Source organism: Oncorhynchus masou, chromosome 5, assembly GCF_036934945.1.
Source record: "Oncorhynchus masou masou isolate Uvic2021 chromosome 5, UVic_Omas_1.1, whole genome shotgun sequence".
Taxonomy (NCBI): domain Eukaryota; kingdom Metazoa; phylum Chordata; class Actinopteri; order Salmoniformes; family Salmonidae; genus Oncorhynchus; species Oncorhynchus masou.
In genome coordinates, this window is record NC_088216.1 from 11,353,142 (window position 1) to 11,375,191 (window position 22,050).

The 22,050-nt window shown below is 47.9% G+C and overlaps 1 protein-coding gene across 1 annotated transcript in view; it reads left to right on the top strand.

Annotated features, from left to right (window-relative positions):
* Positions 1-22,050, top strand: part of LOC135533036 (noelin-2-like) — a 63,711-nt gene that overhangs the window by 36,347 nt on the left and 5,314 nt on the right. The gene's annotated exons all lie outside the window — the stretch shown is intronic.

A 22,050-nucleotide genomic window follows, 5' to 3' on the forward strand; every position in this document is an offset into this window, starting at 1 on the left:
TTAAAGCACGTCTTAACAGAAGTAAGGGCTGTGAGGGGAGCTGCCACCTGACCGAAATTACGGATGAAACGACGATAGAAATTCGCGAAGCCAAGAAAGCGCTGCAGCTCGACGCGTGACTTAGGAACGGGCCAATCAATGACAGCCTGGACCTTAGCGGGATCCATCTTAATGCCCTCAGCGGAAATAACAGAACCGAGAAAAGGGACAGAGGAGGCATGAAAAGTGCACTTCTCAGCCTTCACATAAAGACAGTTCTCCAAAAGGCGCTGGAGGACGCGTCGCACGTGCTGAACATGAATCGGGAGAGACGGTGAAAAAATCAGGATATCGTCCATGTAAACGAAAACAAAAATGTTCAGCATGTCTCTCAGGACGTCGTTAACTAGTGCCTGAAAGACAGCTGGAGCGTTAACGAGGCCGAAAGGAAGAACCCGGTATTCAAAGTGCCCTAACGGAGTGTTAAACGCCGTCTTCCACTCGTCCCCCTCCCTGATGCGCACGAGATGGTAGGCGTTACGAAGGTCCAATTTGGTGAAAAACCTGGCTCCCTGCAGGATCTCGAAGACTGAAGACATAAGAGGAAGCGGATAACGATTCTTAACTGTTATGTCATTCAGCCCTCGATAATCCACGCATGGGCGCAGGGACCCGTCCTTCTTCTGAACAAAAAAAAACCCCGCTCCGGCGGGAGAGGAGGAGGAGACTATGGTACCGGCGTCGAGCGATACAGATAAATAATCCTCGAGAGCCTTACGTTCGGGAGCCGACAGAGAGTATAATCTACCCCGGGGGAGTAGTTCCCGGAAGGAGATCAATACTACAGTCATACGACCGGTGTGGAGGGAGAGAAGTGGCCTTGGAACGACTGAACACCGTGCGCAGATCGTGATACTCCTCCGGCACCCCTGTCAAATCACCAGGCTCCTCCTGTGAAGAAGAGACAGAGGAAACAGGAGGGATAGCAGACATTAAACAGGTCACATGACAAGAAACATTCCAGGATAGGATAGTATTACTAGACCAATTAATAGAAGGGTTATGGCGCACTAGCCAGGGATGACCCAAAACAACAGGTGTAAAAGGTGAACGAAAAATTAAAAAAGAAATGGTTTCGCTATGATTACCAGAGACAGTGAGGGTTAAAGGCAGCGTCTCACGCTGAATCTTGGGGAGAGAACTACCATCTAAAGCGAACAAGGCCGTGGGATCCCTTAACTGTCTGAGAGGAATGTCATGTTCCCGAGCCCAGGTCTCGTCCATTAAACAGCCCTCCGCCCCAGAGTCTATCAAGGCACTGCAGGAAGCAGATGAACCGGGCCAGCGGAGATGGACCGGAAAGGTAGTGCAGGATCTTGAAGGAGAGACCTGAGTAGTTGCGCTCACCAGTAGCCCTCCTCTTACTGATGAGCTCTGGCTTTTACTGGGCATGAGGTGACAAAATGACCAGCGGAGCCGCAGTAGAGACAGAGGCGGTTGGTGATTCTCCGTTCCTTCTCCTTGGCCGAGATGCGGATACCCCCAGCTGCATAGGCTCAGCATCCGAGCCGGCGGAGGAGGGTGGCAGTGATGCGGCAGGTGGCAGTGATGCGGAGAGGGGGCAACGGAGAACGCGAACTCCTTTCCACGAGCTCGGCGACGAAGATCAAACCGTCGCTCTATGCGAATAGCGAGAGCTATTAAGGAGTCCAGACTGGAAGGAACCTCCCGGGAGAGAATCTCATCCTTAACCTCGGCGAGGAGACCCTCCAGAAAACGAGCGAGCAAAGCCGGCTCGTTCCAGTCACTAGAGGCAGCGAGAGTGCGAAACTCAATAGAATAATCCGTTATGGATCGATTCCCCTGACATAGGGAAGACAGGGCCCTGGAAGCCTCCTCCCCAAAAACAGAACGGTCAAAAACCCGTATCATCTCCTCCTTAAAGTCCTGATACTGGTTAATACACTCAGCCCTCGCCTCCCAGATTGCCGTGCCCCACTCACGCGCCCGTCCGGTAAGGAGAGAAATGACGTAGGCGATGCGGGCTGTGCTCCTGGAGTAAGTGTTGGGCTGGAGAGAGAACACCACATCACACTGAGTGAGGAATGAGCGGCACTCAGTGGGCTCCCCAGAGTAACACGGCGGGTTATTGATCCTGGGCTCCGGAGACTCGGAAACCCTGGAAGTGGGCGGTGGATCGAGGTGGAGTTGGTGAACCTGTCTTGTGAGGTCGGAGACTTGGACGGCCAGGGTCTCAACGGCATGTCGAGCAGCAGACAATTCCTCCTCGTGTCTGCCTAGCATCGCTCCCTGGATCTCGACGGCGGAGTGAAAAGGGTCCGGAGCCGCTGGGTCCATTCTTGGTCAGATTCTTCTGTTATGTACTTGAGTGAAGACCCAAAAGCGGTTTTAACAGAAACAGAGTTCTTTTAATGAAAAAACAGGAATGGCATAGATCCTCTTCCGACGTTGTCAATGGAACAAAAGATAGTTAGTAGAGTGCAGGATGCACCTGCCAGGCAGACTCCGACAGGATAGGACTAGGTGGAAGCAAACGAGACGATAGCTTGCTTCTGGCATGAGAAACACAAACGAGAATCTGACACCGAAAGTAGCAGGAACAGAGAGAGAAATAGAGACCTAATCAGAGGGAAAAAAGGGAACAGGTGGGGAAAGGGTGAATGAGCTAGTTAGGGGAGATGAGGAACAGCTGGAGAAGGAGAGAAAGAGAAGGTAACCTAATAAGACCAGCAGAGAGAGACAGAGTGAAGAGAAAGGACAGGAACAGACATAATAAGACATGACAGTTTTAGGTCAGTTAGGATCACCACTTTATTTTAAGAATGTGAAATGTCAGAATAATAGTAGCGAGAATGGTTTATTTCAGCTTTTATTTATTTCATCACATTCACAGTGGGTCAGAAGTTTACGTACACTCAATTAGTATTTGGTAGCATTGCCTTTAAATTGTTTAACTTGGGTCAAACATTTCGTGTAGCCTTTCAAAAGATTCCCACAATAAGTTGGGTGGATTTTGGCCCATTCCTCCAGACAGAGCTGGTGTAACTGAGTCAGGTTTGTAGGCCACACATGTTCTATAGGATTGAGTTCAGGGCTTTGTGATGGCCACTCCAATACCTTGACTTTGTTGTCCTTAAGCCATTTTGACACAACTTTAGAAGTATGCTTGGGGTCATTGTCCATTTGGAAGACCCATTTGCGACCAAGCTTTAACTTCCTGACTGATGTCTTGAGATGTTGGTTCAATATATCCACATAATTGTCCATCCTCATGATGCCATCTATTTGTGAAGTGCACCAGTGCTTCATGGTTGGGATGGTGTTCTTCGGCTTGCAAGCCTCCCCCTTTGTCCCCCAAACATAACGATGGTCATTAAGGTCAAACAGTTCTATTTTTGTTTCATCAGACCAGAGGACATTTCTCCAAAAAGCATGATCTTTGTCCCCATGTGCAGTTGCAAACCGTAGTCTGGTTATTTATGCGGCTTTGGAGCAGTGGCTTCTTCCTTGCTGAGCGGCCTTTTACTGTGGATATAGATTTTTACTGTGGATATAGATACTTTTGTACCTGTTTCCTCCAGCATCTTCACACCATGCTTTGCTGTCGTTCTGGGATTGATTTGCACTTTTTGCACCAAAGTACGTTCATCTCTAGGAGGCATAACGCGTCTCCTTCCTGTGAGGTGTGATGGCTGCATGTTCCCATGGTGTTTATACTTGCGTACTATTGTTTGTACAGATGAACGTGGTACCTTCAGGTGTTTGGAAATGACTCCCCAGGATGAACCAGACTTGTGGAGGTCTACAATTTTTTTTCTGAGGTTTTGGCTGATTTTCCCATGATGTCAAGAAAAGAGGCACTGAGTTTGAAGGTAGGCCTTGAAATATATCCACAGGTTTGACTCCAATTGACAGTTCTGTTTAAAAGCGCAGTCAACTTAGTGTATGTAAACTTCTGACCCACTGGAATTGTGATACAGTGAATTATAAGTGAAATAATCTGTCTGTAAACAATATTTGGAAAAATGACTTGTGTCACGCACAAAGTAGATGTCCTAACCGACTTGACAAAACTATAGTTTGTTAATTAACAAGAAATGTGTGGAGTGGTTGAAAAACGAGTTCAACCTAAGTGTATGTAAACATCCTTCTTCAACTGTAGTTGTAATCCTAGATTCAGATCATTCAGGAAAAACAAATCCCCCAGATTGGCCAGTCGTGTGAAAAACTAATCATCGTGCAAGCGGTCAGACAAGTGGAAATGATGGTCAGTAAATACATCTTTAAGCTCGTCTCTCAATTTAAAAAAACGTGTCAATACTTTGCCCCTTGGTAACCAGCGCACCTCTGTATGTTGTAAAAGCGTTACATGGTTGCTGCCAATATCATTACATAGTGCAGAAAATACACGAGAGTTCAGGGGCCTTGCTTTAACAAAGTTAACCATTTTCACTGTAGAGTCCAAAACGTCTTTCAAGCTGTCAGGCATTCCCTTGGCAGCAAGAGCCTCTTGGTGGATGCTGCAGTGAACCCAAGTGGCGTCGGGAGCAACTGCTTGCACACCCGTTACCACTCTACCATGTCTCCCTATTTTGGCTTTTTCGCCATCAGTACGGATACCAACACATCCTTACCATCAAAGTAAGCCCATTTGATGTCACAAAGCTCTCCAGTACTTACAAATATCCTCTCCTGTTGTCCTGGTTTCCAGTGGTTTGCCGAAGAGGATGTCTTTCTTAAATCAAATCAAATCAAATTTGTCACATACACATGGTTAGCAGATGTTAATGAGAGTGTAGCAAAATGCTTGTGCTTCTAGTTCCGACAATGCAGTAATAACCAACAAGTAATCGAACTAACAATTCCAAAAATACTGTCTTATACACACAAGTGTAAGGGGATAAAGAATATGTACATAAAGATATATGAATGAGTGATGGTACAGAGCAGCATAGGCAAGATACAGTAGATGGTATCGAGTACAGTATATACATATGAGATGAGTATGTAAACAAAGTGGCATAGTTAAAGTGGCTAGTGATACATGTATTACATAAGGATGCAGTCGATGATATAGAGTACACTATATACGTATACATGAAAAATGTAGGGTATGTAAACATTATATTAGGTAGCATTGTTTAAAGTGGCTAGTGATATATTTTACATCATTTCCCATCAATTCCCATTATTAAAGTGGCTGGAGTTGAGTCAGTGTGTTGGCAGCAGCCACTCAATGTTAGTGGTTGCTGTTTAACAGTCTGATGGCCTTGAGATAGAAGCTGTTTTTCAGTCTCTCGGTCCCAGCTTTGATGCACCTGTACTGACCTCGCCTTCAGGATGATAGCGGGGTGAACAGGCAGTGGCTCAGGTGGTTGTTGTCCTTGATGATCTTTATGGCCTTCCTGTAACATCGGGTGGTGTAGGTGTCCTGGAGGGCAGGTAGTTTGCCCCCGGTGATGCGTTGTGCAGACCTCACTACCCTCTGGAGAGCCTTACGGTTGTGGGCGGAGCAGTTGCCGTACCAGCGGTGATACAGCCCGACAGGATGCTCTCGATTGTGCATCTGTAGAAGTTTGTGAGTGCTTTTGGTGACAAGCCAAATTTCTTCAGCCTCCTGAGGTTGAAGAGGCGCTGCTGCGCCTTCTTCACGATGCTGTCTGTGTGAGTGGACCAATTCAGTTTGTCTGTGATGTGTATGCCGAGGAACTTAAAACTTACTACCCTCTCCACTACTGTTCCATCGATGTGGATAGGGGGGTGTTCCCTCTGCTGTTTCCTGAAGTCCACAATCATCTCCTTAGTTTTGTTGACGTTGAGTGTGAGGTTATTTTCCTGACACCACACTCCGAGGGCCCTCACCTCCTCCCTGTAGGCCGTCTCGTTGTTGTTGGTAATCAAGCCTACCACTGTTGTGTCGTCCGCAAACTTGATGATTGAGTTGGAGGCGTGCGCGGCCGCGCACTCATGGGTGAACAGGGAGTACAGGAGAGGGCTCAGAACGCACCCTTGTGGGGCCCCAGTGTTGAGGATCAGCGGGGTGGAGATGTTGTTGCCTACCCTCACCACCTGGGGGTGGCCCGTCAGGAAGTCCAGTACCCAGTTGCACAGGGCGGGGTCGAGACCCAGGGTCTCGAGCTTGATGACGAACTTGGAGGGTACTATGGTGTTAAATGCCGAGCTGTAGTCGATGAACAGCATTCTCACATAGGTATTCCTCTTGTCCATATGGGTTAGGGCAGTGTGCAGTGTGGTTGAGATTGCATCGTCTGTGGACCTATTTGGGCGGTAAGCAAATTGGAGTGGGTCTAGGGTGTCAGGTAGGGTGGAGGTGATATGGTCCTTGACTAGTCTCTCAAAGCACTTCATGATGACGGAAGTGAGTGCTACGGGGCGGTAGTCGTTTAGCTCAGTTACCTTAGCTTTCTTGGGAACAGGAACAATGCTGGCCCTCTTGAAGCATGTGGGAACAGCAGACTGGCATAGTGATTGATTGAATATGTCCGTAAACACACCAGCCAGCTGGTCTGCGCATGCTCTGAGAGCGCGGCTGGGGATGCCGTCTGGGCCTGCGGCCTTGCGAGGGTTAACACGTTTAAATGTTTTACTCACCCCGGCTGCAGTGAAGGAGAGACCGCATGTTTTCGTTGCAGGCCGTGTCAGTGGCACTGTATTGTCCTCAAAGCGGGCAAAAAAAGTTATTTAGTCTGCCTGGGAGCAAGACATCCTGGTCCGTGACTGGGCTGGATTTCTTCTTGTAGTCCGTGATTGACTGTAGACCCTGCCACATACCTCTTGTGTCTGAGCAGTTGTATATATGATATGTATATTGTAATGATGTGTTTATAGATATGTATTGTGTAGTGATGTGTTTATAGATATGTGTAGTGATGTGTTTATAGATATGTGTAGTGATGTGTTTATAGATATGTGTAGTGATGTGTTTATAGATATATATAGTGTAGTGTGTCTATAGATATGTATAGTGTAGTGATGTGTTTATAGATATGTATAGTGTAGTGATGTGTTTATAGATATGTATAGTGTAATGATGTGTTTATAGATATGTATAGTGTAGTGTGTTTATAGATATGTATAGTGTAGTGTGTTTATAGATATATATAGTGTAGTGATGTGTTTATAGATATGTATAGTGTAGTGATGTGTTTATAGATATATACAGTGTAATAGTGTGTTTATAGATATATACAGTGTAGTGATGTGTTTATAGATATATACAGTGTAGTGATGTATTTATAGATATATACAGTGTAGTGATGTGTTTATAGATATATACAGTGTAGTGATGTGTTTATAGATATATACAGTGTAGTGATGTGTTTATAGCTATATACAGTGTAGTGATGTGTTATAGATATATACAGTGTAGTGATGTGTTTATAGATATATACAGTGTAGTGATGTGTTTATAGCTATATACAGTGTAGTGATGTGTTTATAGATATATACAGTGTAGTGATGTGTTTATAGCTATATACAGTGTATTGATGTGTTTATAGATATATACAGTGTAGTGATGTGTTTATAGATATATACAGTGTAGTGATGTGTTTATAGATATATACAGTGTAGTGATGTGTTTATAGATATATATAGTGTAGTGATGTGTTTATAGATATATACAGTGTAGTGATGTGTTTATAGATATATACAGTGTAGTGATGTGTTTATAGCTATATACAGTGTAGTGATGTGTTTATAGATATATACAGTGTAGTGATGTGTTTATAGATATATACATTGTAGTGATGTGTTTATAGATATATACAGTGTAGTGATGTGTTATAGATATATACAGTGTAGTGATGTGTTTAGAAATATATACAGTGTAGTGATGTGTTTATAGATATATACAGTTTAGTGATGTGTTTATAGCTATATACAGTGTAGTGATGTGTTATAGATATATACAGTGTAGTGATGTGTTTATAAATATATACAGTGTAGTGATGTGTTTATAGATATATACAGTGTAGTGATGTGTTATAGATATATACAGTGTAGTGATGTGTTTATAAATATATACAGTGTAGTGATGTGTTTATAGATATATACAGTGTAGTGATGTGTTTATAGATATATACAGTGTAGTGATGTGTTTATAGATATATACAGTGTAGTGATGTGTTTATAGCTATATACAGTGTAGTGATGTGTTTATAGATATATACAGTGTAGTGATGTGTTTATAGATATATACAGTGTAGTGATGTGTTTATAGATATATACAGTGTAGTGATGTGTTTATAGATATATACAGTGTATCTGTGGTTTAGTGATGTGTTTATAGATATATACAGTGTAGTGATGTGTTTATAGATATATACAGTGTAGTGATGTGTTTATAGATATATACAGTGTATCTGTGGTTTAGTGATGTGTCAATGCAGGGCTCATCTGGGATAGAGGTCTCAGCATGAATCCCTGACTAAACAACACCACACACACAGAGAGACCCACACACCTCCATGTCATTGTCATTTCCCCTCGGTCTCCATGACGACAGTCACATTGCAGCACCCCGGCTTGGCATTCGTGAATTTGTCTTCAGCCTGTGTGTGTGTTTCAGTAGGTAATTGGGACTGTGAGGCCTTCCTGCTATTGATTAATGATGCATTATGAAACACGTAGTTCTTACACGTAAACCCACTCAGGATATATCAATTACACACACCTCAACAGGGAAAGAGGGGGAGGAGAGAGCAGGGGAGGAGAGAACAGGGGAGGAGAGGACAGGGGAGGAGAGAACAGGGGAGGAGAGGACAGGGGAGGAGAGAGCAGGGGAGGAGAGAACAGGGGAGGAGAGAACAGGGGAGGAGAGAACAGGAAAGGGGAGAACAGGTGAGGAGAGAACAGGGGAGGAGAGAACAGGGGAGGAGAGAACAGGGGAGGAGAGAACAGGGGAGGAGAGAACGGGGGAGGAGAGAACAGGGGAGGAGAGAACAGGGGAGGAGAGAACAGGGGAGGAGAGGACAGGAAAGGGGAGAACAGGGGAGGAGAAGATGATTAATCATCTACAGGGAGAGAACAGGGGAGGAGAGGACAGGGGAGGAGAGAACAGGGGAGGAGAGAACAGGGGAGGAGAGAGCAGGGGAGGAGAGAACAGGGGAGGAGAGAACAGGGGAGGAGAGAACAGGGGAGGAGAGGACAGGGGAGGAGAGAACAGGAAAGGGGAGAACAGGTGAGGAGAGAACAGGGGAGGAGAGAACAGGGGAGGAGAGAACAGGGGAGGAGAGGACAGGGGAGGAGAGAACAGGGGAGGAGAGAACAGGGGAGGAGAGAACAGGGGAGGAGAGAACAGGGGAGGAGAGAACAGGGGAGGAGAGAACAGGGGAGGAGAGAGCAGGGGAGGAGAGAACAGGGGAGGAGAGAACAGGGGAGGAGAGAACAGGGGAGGAGAGAACAGGGGAGGAGAGGACAGGGGAGGAGAGAACAGGAAAGGGAGAACAGGTGAGGAGAGAACAGGGGAGGAGAGAACAGGGGAGGAGAGAACAGGGGAGGAGGAGAGGACAGGGGAGGAGAGAACAGGGGGGAGGAGAGAACAGGGAGGAGAGAGCAGGGGAGGAGAGAACAGGGGAGGAGAGAACAGGGAGGAGAGAACAGGGGAGGAGAGGACAGGGGAGGAGAGAACAGGAAAGGGGAGAACAGGTGAGGAGAGAACAGGGGAGGATAGAACAGGGGAGGAGAGAACAGGGGAGGAGAGAACAGGGGAGGAGAGAACAGGGGAGGAGAGAACAGGGGAGGAGAGAACAGGGGAGGAGAGAACAGGGGAGGAGAGGACAGGAAAGGGGAGAACAGGGGAGGAGAAGATGATTAATCATCTACAGGGAGAGAACAGGGGAGGAGAGGACAGGGGAGGAGAGAACAGGGGAGGAGAGAACCGGGGAGGAGAGGACAGGGGAGGAGAGAACAGGGGAGGAGAGAACAGGGGAGGAGAGGATGATTAAAACCTCTTGAAACTCCCCATCCCGGATCCGGGATCGTGACTAAAGCCTCAGGCTCATTAGCATAACGCAACGTTAACGATTTCTGAAAATCGCAAATAAAATTAAAATAATGCGTTTGCTCTCAAGCTTAGCCTTTTCTTAACAACACTGTCATCTCAGATTTTCAAAATATGCTTTTGAACCATAGAAATTGACTAATTTGTGTAAGTGTATGCAAAGCTAGCATAGCATTTTGTGTAGCATGTAGCACGCAACATTTTCACAAAAACCAGATAACCAAATAAATAAAATCATTTACCTTTGAAGAGCTTCTGATGTTTTCAATGAGGAGACTCTCAGTCACATACCAAATGCGCAGTGTTTCCTGAAAGCGTCTGTGTGTAGGAGAAATCGTTCCGTTTTCTACATTGCGTCTGGCTACCGAAACGAACCGAAAATGCAGTCACCTACAACGTGAAACTTTTTCCGGATTAACTACATAATATCGACCGAAACATGGCAAACGTTGTTTGGAATCAGTCCTCAAGGTGTTTTTCACATATCTCTTCATTGACATGCAGTTCGTGGAAGCTTTCTTTACTCTCTGTATCGCATGGAAAAATACTGGCAGGTGACTTATGCGCACCAATTTCGGCGCAGGACACCGGGCGGACACGTGGTAAATGTGGTCTCTTATGGTCAATCTTCCAATGATCTGCCTACAAATACGTCACAATGCTGCAGACACCTTGGGGAAACGACAGAAAGGGTTGACTCATTCCTCTTGCATTCACAGCCATATAAGGAGATCATGAAAAACAGAGCCTCAAAAATCCTTGTCATTTCTTGGATGCCATCTCATCTTGGTTTTGCCTGAAGCTCACGTTATAGGGCACGCACAGAGAAGATCTTTGTATTTCTGGACACGTCAGAGTGTTTTCTTTCGAACGGTAGCAATTATATGCATAGTGGAGCATCTTTTTGTGACAAAATATCTTGTTTAACTTCTTGAAACTCCCCTTCCCGGGTCAGGGATCGTGACTAAAGCCTCAGGCTCATTAGCATAACGCAACGTTAACGATTTCTGAAAATCGCAAATAAAATTAAAATAATGCGTTTGCTCTCAAGCTTAGCCTTTTCTTAACAACACTGTCATCTCAGATTTTCAAAATATGCTTTTGAACCATAGAAATTGACTAATTTGTGTAAGAGTATGCAAAGCTAGCATAGCATTTTGTGTAGCATGTAGCACGCAACATTTTCACAAAAGCCAGATAACCAAATAAATAAAATCATTAACTTTGAAGAGCTTCGGATGTTTTCAATGAGGAGACTCTCAGTTACATAGCAAATGTGCAGTTTTTCTAAAAAATATTATTTGTGTAGGACAAATCGCTCCGTTTTGTTCACGTTTGGCTATGAAAAAAATCCTGTATACAGTTATAGCCTGAAGCTCATTAGCATAATGTAACGTTAACGATTTCTGAAAATCGCAAACAAAATGAAAACAATGCATCTGCTCTCAAGCTTAGCCTTTTCTTAACAACACTGTCATCTCAGATTTTCAAAATATGCTTTTGAACCATAGAAATTGACTAATTTGTGTAAGAGTATGCAAAGCTAGCAATGCATTTTGAATAACATGTAGCACGCAACATTTTCACAAAAACCAGATAACCAAATAAATAAAATCATTTACCTTTGAAGAGCTTCGGATGTTTTCAATGAGGAGACTCTCAGTTACATACCAAATGCGCAGTTTTTCCTGAAAGCGTCTGTGTGTAGGAGAAATCGTTCCGTTTTCTACATTGCGCCTGGCTACTGAAACGAACCGAAAATGCAGTCACCTACAACGTAAAACTTTTTCCGGATTAACTACATAATATCGACCGAAACATGGCAAACGTTGTTTGGAATCAGTCCTCAAGGTGTTTTTTCACATATCTCTTCATTGACATGCAGTTCGTGGAAGCTTGCAATACTCTCTGTATTGTTTGGAAAAATACTGGCAGGTGACTTTTGCGCACCAATTTTGGCGCAGGACACCGGGCGGACACGTGGTAAATGTGGTCTCTTATGGTCAATCTTCCAATGATCTGCCTACAAATACGTCACAATGCTGCAGACACCTTGGGGAAACGACAGAAAGGGCAGACTCATTCCTCTTGCGTTCACAGCCATATAAGGAGATCATGACAAACAGAGCCTCAAAAATCCTTGTCATTTCCTGGATGCCATCTCATCTTGGTTTTGCCTGAAGTTCACGTTAAAGGGCACGCACAGAGAAGATCTTTGCATTTCTGGACACGTCAGAGTGTTTTCTTTCGAACAGTAGCAATTATATGCATAGTCGAGCATCTTTTTGTGACAAAATATCTTGTTTAAAACGGGAACGTTTTTCATCCAAAAATGAAATTGCGCCCCTAGAGTTCCAACAGGTTAAAACGGGAACGTTTTTCATCCAAAAATGAAATAGTGCCCCCATAGATGTAAGAGGTTAAACATCTACAGGGAGAGAACAGGGGAGAAGAGAACAGGGGAGGAGAGAACAGGGGAGGGGAGAGAACGGGGGAGGAGAGAACGGGAGGAGAGAACGCAGGGGAGGAGAGGACAGTGGATGTGCAGAGTGTGAGAGAGATCAAAAAGAAGATAGGCAAGGAGGAAGAGACTGAGTGAGGGATGGCATGAAAGGAGAGTGAGGGAGGAGAAAAGGGAGAGCGAGGGAAGGCATGAAAGGAGAGTGAGGGGGGAGGTGAAAGGAGAGCGAGGGATGGCATGAAAGGAGAGCGAGGGAGGAGGTGAAAGGAGAGCGAGGGATGGCATGAAAGGAGAGCGAGTGAGGGGAAAGGAGAGCGAGGGAGGGGTGAATGGAGTGCGAGGGATGGCATGAAAGAATAGCGAGGGAGAGGAAAAAAGGAGAGCGAGGGAGGGGATGAAAAGAGAATGAGGGAGGAGATAAAAGGAGAGTGAGGGAGGGGGTAAAAGGAGAGCGAGGGAGGAGATGAAAAGAGAATGAGGGAGGAGATAAAAGGAGAGTGAGGGAGGGGGTAAAAGGAGAGCGAGGGAAGGCATGAAAGGAGAGTGCGGGGTGGAATGAAAGGACAGTGAGGGAGAAGATGAAAGGACAGTGAGGGAGGAGATGAAAGGAGAGTGAGGGAGGGGAAAATGGAAGTGAGGGAGGGATTAAAGGGGAGCGAGGGATGGCATGAAAGGAGAGTGAGGGATGGTAAAAAGGAAAGCGAGGGAGGAGATGAAAGAAGAGCGAGGGAGGAGTTGAAAGGAGAGCGAGGGAGGAGATGAAAGGAGAGTGAGGGAGGAGATGAAAGGAGAGCGAGGGAGGAGAAAAGGAGAGTGAGGGAGGAGAGGAAAGGAGATCGAGGGAGGATGTGAAATGAGAGCGAGGGAGGAGGAGAAAGGAGAGCGAAGGAGGAGCTGAAAGGTGAGTGAGGGAGGGGATAAAAGGAGAGCGAGGGATGTCATGAAAGGATAGCGAGGGAGGAGTTGAAAGGAGAGCAAGGGAGGAGATGAAAGGAGAGTGAAGGAAGAGGGAAGGGAGAGCGAGGGAGGGCATGAAAGGAGAGTGGGGAATGGCAGGAAAGGAGAGTGAGGGAGGAGATGAAAGGAGAGCGAGGAATGGCAGGAAAGGAGAGCAAGTGAGGGGTAAAAGGAGAGCGAGTGAGGGGTGAAAGGAGAGTGAGGTATGGCTGGAAAGGAGGGCGAGGGAGGAAGGGCAGGAATGAAAGGTCGAGCGAGGGAGGGAGGAGATTAAAGAGAGAGACAGAGGAGAGGTGGAGAGGGACAGGGAGAGAATGCCCACAGGGAGGAGAAGGTCGTAGGAAGAGTTTTTGTGTTATGTGAACTTTTGCTGCAACCTAACGATTGTTCCGAGAACTTGCACAGAACCAATTTTGGTTTTCAGTGAAAACATTACCGGTACACTGTTAATTAATACATTACCTGGAAACCTAACGAGAACGTTTGAGGAATGTTCTGTGGTGGTTTTTACAGATGTCGTGCACAACATTTTAGTGAACGTCAGGAGAACATTTCATATTAACATATCATTTTATTAAATGTTGATATCCAAAAAAGTATTTGAATGTTGTCGTGATGTTATAATCCTTAGATAACACCCCATCTAGAACTGAGAGGGGAATCTCATGTTCTGGGAATGTTCCCGGTTTGCTGGGCTCACACTCAGCTATCCTTCTCCAAACACACCATGAAACTCATCCCTCTCTCTTCTCATCCCTCTCTTCTCATCCCTCTCTTCTCATCCCTCTCTCTTCTCATCCTTCTCTCTCCTCATCCCTCTCTTCTCCTCCCTCTCTCTTCTACTCCCTCTCTCTTCTCATCATTCTCTCTCCTCATCCCTCTCTTCTCCTCCCTCTCTCTTCTCATCCTTCTCTCTCCTCATCCCTCTCTTCTCATCCCTCTCTCTTCTCCTCCCTCTCTCTTCTCATCCCTCTCTCTTCTCATCCTTCTCTCTCCTCATCCCTCTCTTCTCCTCATCCCTCTCTCCTCATCCCTCTCTTCTCCTCCCTCTCTCTTCTCATCCCTCTCTCTTCTCATCCTTCTCTCTCCTCATCCCTCTCTTCTCCCCCCTCTCTCTTCTCATCCCTCTCTCTTCTCATCCTTCTCTATCCTCATCCATCTCTCTTAGCATCCCTCTCTCAGCTCCTTCTTCTAACTCCTCCTTCTAACTCCTCATCTCTCTCTCCCCCTCTCTCTCTCTCTCTCTCCTCATCCCTCTCTTCTCCCCCTCTCTCTCTCCTTCCCTCTATCTCTCTCTCCTTCCCTCTATCTCTCTCTCCTTCCCTCCTCTCATTCCCTCCCCTTCTAACACTCCTTTCATCTTTGCCTCCTTATTTTAACTTTAGGTAATTAAACCTCATTCATGTCTCTTTTCATTGTTCTTCTTGTTTCCTCTTCTCTCTCTGTCTTTCTGTCTGTGGATTCCTCTCTTGGTTTCTACTACCATTTCCTCTCTACTCCTTTTTCCAAGAATCCCTCCCCATATCCCCTCCACATCTCTCCCCATTTACCCTCCTCATCTCTCCCCATTTACCCTCCTCATCTCTCCCCATATCCCCTCCACACCTCTCCCCATATCCCCTCCACATCTCTCCCCATTTACCCTCCACATCTCTCCCCATTTACCCTCCACATCCCTCCCCATATCCCCTCCACATCTCTCCCCATTTACCCTCCACATCTCTCCCCATTTACCCTCCACATCCCTCCCCATATACCCTCCCCACTCTCCCCATTTACCCTCCACATCCCTCCCCAAATACCCTCCACATCTCTCCCCATTTACCCTCCACATCTCTCCCCATTTACCCTCCACATCTCTCCTCATTTACCCTCCACATCTCTCCCCATTTACCCTCCACATCTCTCCCCATATCCCCTCCACATCTCTCCCCATATCCCCTCCACATCTCTCCCCATATCCCCTCCTCATCTCTCCCCATATCCCCTCCACATCTCTCCCCATATCCCCTCCACATCCCTCCCCATATCCCCTCCACATATCTCCCCATATCCCCTCCACATCTCTCCCCATTTACCCTCCACATCTCTCCCCATATACCCTCCCCACTCTCCCCATATCCCCTCCACATCTCTCCCCATTTACCCTCCACATATCTCCCCATATCCCCTCCACATCCCTCCCCATATCCCCTCCACATCCCTCCCCATTTACCCTCCACATCTCTCCCCATATACCCTCCCCACTCTCCCCATATCCCCTCCACATCTCTCCCCATTTACCCTCCACATATCTCCCCATATCCCCTCCACATCTCTCCCCATTTACCCTCCTCATCTCTCCCCATTTACCCTCCACATCTCTCCCCATTTACCCTCCTCATCTCTCCCCATATCCCCTCCTCATCTCTCCCCATTTACCCTCCTCATCTCTCCCCATTTACCCTCCACATCTCTCCCCATTTACCCTCCTCATCTCTCCCCATATCCCCTCCTAATCTCTCCCCATTTACCCTCCTCATCTCTCCCCATATCCCCTCCACACTCTCCCCATTTACCCTCCACATATCTCCACATATCCCCTCCACATCCCTCCCCATATCCCCTCCACATCTCTCCCCATATCCCCTCCTCATCTCTCCCCATTTACCCTCCACATCTCTCCCCATTTACCCTCCACATCTCTCCCCATATCCCCTCCACATCTCTCCCCATATACCCTCCCCACTCTCCCCATATCCCCTCCACATCTCTCCCCATTTACCCTCCACATATCTCCCCATATCCCCTCCACATCTCTCCCCATTTACCCTCCTCATCTCTCCCCATTTACCCTCCACATCTCTCCCCATTTACCCTCCTCATCTCTCCCCATATCCCCTCCTCATCTCTCCCCATTTACCCTCCTCATCTCTCCCCATTTACCCTCCACATCTCTCCCCATATCCCCTCCTCATCTCTCCCCATTTACCCTCCTCATCTCTCCTCATAAACCCTCCACATCTCTCCCCATTTACCCTCCACACCTCTCCCCATATCCCCTCCCCACTCTCCCCATTTACCCTCCACATATCTCCACATATCCCCTCCACATCCCTCCCCATATCCCCTCCACATCTCTCCCCATATCCCCTCCTCATCTCTCCCCATTTACCCTCCTCATCTCTCCCCATTTACCCTCCACATCTCTCCCCATATCCCCTCCTCATCTCTCCCCATTTACCCTCCTCATCTCTCCCCATTTACCCTCCACATCTCTCCTCATATCCCCTCCACATCCCTCCCCATATCCCCTCCACATCTCTCCCCATATCCCCTCCTCATCTCTCCCCATTTACTCTCCTCATCTCTCCCCATTTACCCTCCACATCTCTCCCCATATCCCCTCCTCATCTCTCCCCATTTACCCTCCACATCTCTCCCCATTTACCCTCCACACCTCTCCCCATATCCCCTCCCCACTCTCCCCATATCCCCTCCACACCTCTCCCCATTTACCCTCCTCATCTCTCCCCATATCCCCTCCTCATCTCTCCCCATATCCCCTCCTCATCTCTCCCCATTTACCCTCCTCATCCCTCCCCATATCCCCTCAACACCTCTCCCCATTTACCCTCCTCACCTCTCCACATATCCCCTCCACATCTCTCCCCATATCCCCTCCACATCTCTCCTCATATCCCCTCCACATCTCTCCCCATATCCCCTCCACATCTCTTCTTACTGTCCCCCTCCCCATATCCCCTCCACATCTCTCCCCATTTACCCTCATCATCTCTCCTCATTTACCCTCCACATCTCTCCCCATATCCCCTCCACATCTCTCCCCATATCCCCTCCACATCTCTCCCCATTTACCCTCCTCATCTCTCCCCATATCCCCTCCACATCTCTCCCCATTTACCCTCCACATCTCTCCTCATATCCCCTCCACATCTCTCCCCATATCCCCTCCACATCTCTCCCCATTTACCCTCCACATCTCTCCCCATATCCCCTCCACATCTCTCCCCATTTACCCTCCACATCTCTCCCCATTTACCCTCCACATCTCTCCCCATTTACCCTCCACATCTCTCCTCATATCCCCTCCACATCTCTCCCCATATCCCCTCCACATCTCTCCCCAAATACCCTCCACATCTATCCCCATTTACCCTCCTCATCTCTCCCCATTTACCCTCCACATCTCTCCCCATTTACCCTCCTCATCTCTCCCCATTTACCCTCCTCATTTCTCCCCATTTACCCTCCTCATCTCTCCCCATATCCCCTCCACATCTCTCCCCATTTACCCTCCTCATCTCTCCCCATTTACCCTCCTCATCTCTCCCCATTTACCCTCCACATCTCTCCCCATTTACCCTCCTCATCTCTCCCCATTTACCCTCCTCATTTCTCCCCATTTACCCTCCTCATCTCTCCCCATATCCCCTCCACATCTCTCCCCATTTACCCTCCTCATCTCTCCCCATTTACCCTCCACATCTCTCCCCATATCCCCTCCACATCTCTCCCCATTTACCCTCCACATCTCTCCCCATTTACCCTCCACATCTCTCCCCATTTACCCTCCACATCTCTCCCCATTTACCCTCCACATCTCTCCCCATATCCCCTCCACATCTCTCCCCATTTACCCTCCTCATCTCTCCCCATTTACCCTCCACATCTCTCCCCATTTACCCTCCACATCTCTCCCCATTTACCCTCCTCATCTCTCCCCATTTACCCTCCTCATCTCTCCCCATATCCCCTCCACATCTCTCCCCATATCCCCTCCACATCTCTCCCCATTTACCCTCCTCATCTCTCCCCATATCCCCTCCACATCTCTTCCCATATACCCTCCTCATCTCTCCCCAAATACCTCACACATCTCTCCCCATTTACCCTCCTCATCTCTCCCCATATCCCCACCACATCTCTTCCCATATCCCCTCCACATCTCTCCCCATTTACCCTCCACATCTCTCCCCATATCCCTCCACATCTCTCCCCATTTACCCTCCACATCTCTCCCCATATCCCCTCCACATCTCTCCCCATTTACCCTCCACATCTCTCCCCATTTACCCTCCACATCTCTCCCCATATCCCCTCCACATCTCTCCCCATTTACCCTCCTCATCTCTCCCCATATCCCCTCCTCATCTCTCCCCATATCCCCTCCACATCTCTCCCCATATACCCTCCACATCTCTCCCCATTTACCCTCCACATCTCTCCCCATTTACCCTCCACATCTCTCCTCATATCCCCTCCACATCTCTCCCCATATCCCCTCCACATCTCTCCCCATTTACCCTCCACATCTCTCCCCATATCCCCTCCACATCTCTCCCCATTTACCCTCCACATCTCTCCCCATTTACCCTCCACATCTCTCCCCATTTACCCTCCACATCTCTCCTCATATCCCCTCCACATCTCTCCCCATATCCCCTCCACATCTCTCCCCAAATACCCTCCACATCTATCCCCATTTACCCTCCTCATCTCTCCCCATTTACCCTCCACATCTCTCCCCATTTACCCTCCTCATCTCTCCCCATTTACCCTCCACATCTCTCCCCATTTACCCTCCTCATCTCTCCCCATTTACCCTCCTCATCTCTCCCCATTTACCCTCCACATCTCTCCCCACATCCCCTCCACATCTCTCCCCATTTACCCTCCACATCTCTCCCCATTTACCCTCCACATCTATCCCCATTTACCCTCCACATCTCTCCCCATTTACCCTCCACATCTCTCCCCATTTACCCTCCACATCTCTCCTCATTTACCCTCCACATCTCTCCCCATATCCCCTCCACATCTCTCCCCATATCCCCTCCACATCTCTCCCCATTTACCCTCCTCATCTCTCCCCATTTACCCTCCACATCTCTCCCCATTTACCCTCCACATCTCTCCCCATTTACCCTCCTCATCTCTCACCATATCCCCTCCTCATATCTCCACATATCCCCTCCACATCTCTCCCCATATCCCCTCCACATCTCTCCCCATTTACCCTCCTCATCTCTCCCCATATCCCCTCCACATCTCTTCCCATATACCCTCCTCATCTCTCCCCAAATACCTCACACATCTCTCCCCATTTACCCTCCTCATCTCTCCCCATATCCCCACCACATCTCTTCCCATATCCCCTCCACATCTCTCCCCATTTACCCTCCACATCTCTCCCCATATCCCCTCCACATCTCTCCCCATTTACCCTCCACATCTCTCCCCATATCCCCTCCACATCTCTCCCCATTTACCCTCCACATCTCTCCCCATTTACCCTCCACATCTCTCCCCATATCCCCTCCACATCTCTCCCCATTTACCCTCCACATCTCTCCCCATATCCCCTCCTCATCTCTCCCCATATCCCCTCCACATCTCTCCCCATATACCCTCCACATCTCTCCCCATTTACCCTTCTCATCTCTCCCCATTTACCCTCCACATCTCTCTCCATATCCCCTCCACATCTCTCCCCATATCCCCTCCACATCTCTCCTCATATACCCTCCACATCTCTCCCCATATACCCTCCACATCTCTCCCCATTTACCCTCCTCATCTCTCCCCATTTACCCTCCACATCTCTCCCCGTATACCCTCCACATCTCTCCCCATTTACCCTCCTCATCTCTCCCCATTTACCCTCCACATCTCTCCCCATTTACCCTCCACATCTCTCCCCATTTACCCTCCACATCTCTCCACATTTACCCTCCACATCTCTCCCCATTTACCCTCCACATCTCTCCTCATATACCCTCCTCATCTCTCCCCATATCCCCTCCACATCTCTCTCCATATCCCCTCCACATCTCTCCCCATATCCCCTCCACATCCCTCCCCATATCCCCTCCACATCTCTTCCCATATACCCTCCACATCTCTCCCCATATCCCCACCACATCTCTCCCCATATCCCCTCCACATCTCTCCCCATTTACCCTCCTCATCTCTCCCCATATCCCCTCCACATCTCTCCCCATTTACCATCCTCATCTCTCCCCATTTACCCTCCACATCTCTCCCCATTTACCCTCCTCATCTCTCCCCATATCCCCTCCACATCTCTCCCCATTTACCATCCTCATCTCTCCCCATATACCCTCCACATCTCTCCCCATATACCCTCCACATCTCTCCCCATTTACCCTTCTCATCTCTCCCCATTTACCCTCCACATCTCTCCCCATATCCCCTCCACATCTCTCCCCATATCCCCTCCACATCTCTCCCCATATCCCCACCACATCTCTCCCCATTTACCCTCCACATCTCTCCCCATATCCCCTCCACATCTCTCCTCATAAACCCTCCTCATCTCTCCCCATATCCCCTCCACATCCCTCCCCATATCCCCTCCACATCTCTCCTCATATACCCTCCACATCTCTCCCCATATCCCCTCCACATCTCTCCTCATAAACCCTCCACATCTCTCCCCATATCCCCTCCACATCTCTCCTCATAAACCCTCCACATCCCTCCCCATATCCCCTCCACATCTCTCCTCATAAACCCTCCACATCCCTCCCCATATCCCCTCCACATCTCTCCCCATATCCCCTTCACATCTCTCCTCATAAACCCTCCACATCCCTCCCCATATCCCCTCCACATCTCTCCCCATATCCCCTCCACATCTCTCCTCATATACCCTCCTCATCTCTCCCCATTTACCCTCCACATCTCTTCCCATTTACCCTCCACATCCCTCCCCATATCCCCTCCACATCTCTCCCCATATCCCCTCCACATCTCTCCCCATTTACCCTCCTCATCTCTCCCCATATCCCCTCCACATCTCTTCCCATATCCCCTCCACATCTCTTCCCATATCCCCTCCACATCTCTCCCCATTTACCCTCCTCATCTCTCCCCATATACCCTCCTCATCTCTCCCCATTTTACCTCCACATCTCTTTTATCTTCTTAACCCTCACCCCTGATGTCTCCCTAACCCTGTCCTCCATCTCTAACACACTGGTAGGTAGTCTACACCTCTAACATACTGGTAGTAGTCTACATCTCTAACATACTGGTAGGTAGTCTACACCTCTAACATACTGGTAGGTAGTCTACATCTCCAACATACTGGTAGGTAGTCTAGACCTCTAACAAACTGGTAGGTAGTCTACACCTCTAACATACTGGTAGGTAGTCTACATCTCCAACATACTGGTAGGTTGTCTACACCTCTAACATACTGGTAGGTAGTCTACACCTCTAACATACTGGTAGGTAGTCTACATCTCCAACATACTGGTAGGTAGTCTACACCTCTAACATACTGGTAGGTAGTCTACATCTCCAACATACTGGTAGGTAGTCTACATCTCTAACAAACTGGTAGGTAGTCTACATCTCTAACAAACTGTTAGGTTCTCTACACCTCTAACACACTGGTAGGTAGTCTACATCTCTAACAAACTGGTAGGTAGTCTACATCTCTAACAAACTGGTAGGTAGTCTACATCTCTAACATACTGGTAGGTAGTCTACATCTCTAACGTACTGGTTGTTAGTCTACATCTCTAACATACTGGTAGGTAGTCTACATCTCTAACAAACTGGTAGGTAGTCTACATCT